Raw genomic sequence first — 2085 nt, forward strand, 5'->3', positions numbered from 1 at the left:
GCTCCTGTGGACTTCTGCTCCTTTTTCCTTGATTTACCTACCTACTTTAGTCCCTCAGTCTACTTTTCCAAATTGAGAATTTAAGATTTAATCTTCCCTCACTACTGCTTCTGGGAGTGGGGGGCAGGGCTCTGTGCTACCCCCACACCAACCATCCAGTCTTTCAGAATCTTTGCCTTCTTTGGCTATCATTTTGGATGTAACTTAAGGTTGTTCCTTCCTTGCCTGATTGCAATTTATGGAAAGGACAGTTTAGGACAGAATGTTTTTATAATTTTTTTTTTCTTGATTGGGCGTAGGTCTGTGGAACAAACTTACCCTGCCATCTTGACCCTAAAATCTTAGTATTTATTCATCTGCCTTCTGATAGACCCAGCTCACTACAGGGAGGGGTTTATTTTATAACCTCAGGATATAAGCACTGCATCTGGCAAATAGGAACTCTTATTTGTTGAAAGAAATACACTTTAATCTCTGAAAAGAGATTTTCATCAAGCCGTTACTGAACAATTCTTCCCAATAAGTTAAATCAACCTTCCTGGAACTTTTACCCTTGAGTGATGAAGTAAAAGAACTGTGCTACTACATAAATTTAACAAGCACCTCCAAAAAAAAAAAAGATCCCAGTCTTCAAAGAACTGAGTTCTAGTATACTGGGCTTACAGTTTGAAATTGCACACTTTTTTGGTAATGTAAAATCGTGCAACTGCTGTGCAAGTTTGGCAATTTCTCCAAAAATTAAACAAAATTACCATGTGACCAGTAATCCACTCCTAGGTATATACCCAAAAGAACTGAAAGCAGGCACGCAAACACTTGCACACCATCATTCACAATAACAACAAGGCAAAACAACCCAAGTGTACATCAGCAGATGAATAAACATAATGTGGGGTACACATACAATGGATTACTTAGCCTTGAAAAGGAAATTCTGATAGATGCTACAACATGGATGAACCCTGAAAACATACTAAGTGAAATACGCCAGTCACAAAATGACAGATATCATCAGTCCCCTTATATGAAACATGCAAATTCATATAGACAGAAAGTAGATTCGAGACTACCAGGGGCTGGGGGAGGCAGGAAGTTATTGCTTAATGAATACAGGGTTTCTGTTGGGGGGAGAAATGATAAAAGGGTTTTAGAAATAGATAGTGGTTGCACAACAATGCGAATGTTATTAAATGTCACCAAACTGTACACTTAAAGATGGTTAAAAAAGAAAATTTGATGTTATACATATTTTGCCAGAATAAAAACATATTTTTAAAACCTACACATCTTTTACTGCTACTAAAAAGCCACTATGGTGTCAATCCAAGGAGTTACATGTAGCAGTAAAGACAAGCTTGCAGCATGCAACGGTCCTAGTCACACCTGCGGGTAGGGGAGGTATCCACCAGACTTCAGCCAACACACACCAAAAGATCTTCCATTAAGCTCTACCGCAGAAATCACTCGGTTTGGGGTGGTGATTTATTTTTTATTTTTGGTGCTATGGCACTTAAGGCTTAATATTAAGTGGAAATGCTCTTTGAGGGTAACAAATACCACACAACAGCATTATTCCCGGTTACCATATTATCCTAGTACCATTTATTCGACTATGAGTTACTTAAGGGCAACTGCCTCATTTTAATTATCTACATATCGTTTTTGTACCAGGCAGCCATAACAGCGATAGTAATCCTGGGTCTGTCAAATTTTAACCCAAAGTTTTAACACTTATAAATGCATTACAAGACGGGCAAATAACCTCCTAACTAACAGAAACACCTCTAAGTTTCTGGGAGCTGCCCAAAGGCCCCAAATGGAATAGAGAAACTGAAATCAAGGCGGGTACCTCCCCGCTAGCGAAGGCAAGTAGCCGATGCTGCAGGTCCGCGACGGGAGTCCCTGAGCCCGCCCCCGCCGCCCTCACCAGGTGTAGATCTGCAGCTCGCTAGACGGCACGTTTCCGCGGGAGAACTCGTCCATTCGGTGGTGGCGGCCGTTATTGGTGGTGAAGACACGCAGCAGCAGCGGGCATGTCTGGGGAAAGAGGGAAGGGCAGAAGTTCAAGACAGCGGCGGTGAGCCG

General features: G+C 41.6%; 1 protein-coding gene across 1 annotated transcript in view; it reads right to left on the reverse strand.

Annotated features, from left to right (window-relative positions):
• Positions 1-2085, reverse strand: part of SAP18 (Sin3A-associated protein, 18kDa) — a 9343-nt gene that overhangs the window by 5967 nt on the left and 1291 nt on the right. The window lies entirely within an intron of this gene.

Source organism: Galeopterus variegatus, unplaced genomic scaffold (assembly GCF_000696425.1).
Source record: "Galeopterus variegatus unplaced genomic scaffold, G_variegatus-3.0.2 Scaffold2867, whole genome shotgun sequence".
In the NCBI taxonomy this organism is placed as follows: domain Eukaryota; kingdom Metazoa; phylum Chordata; class Mammalia; order Dermoptera; family Cynocephalidae; genus Galeopterus; species Galeopterus variegatus.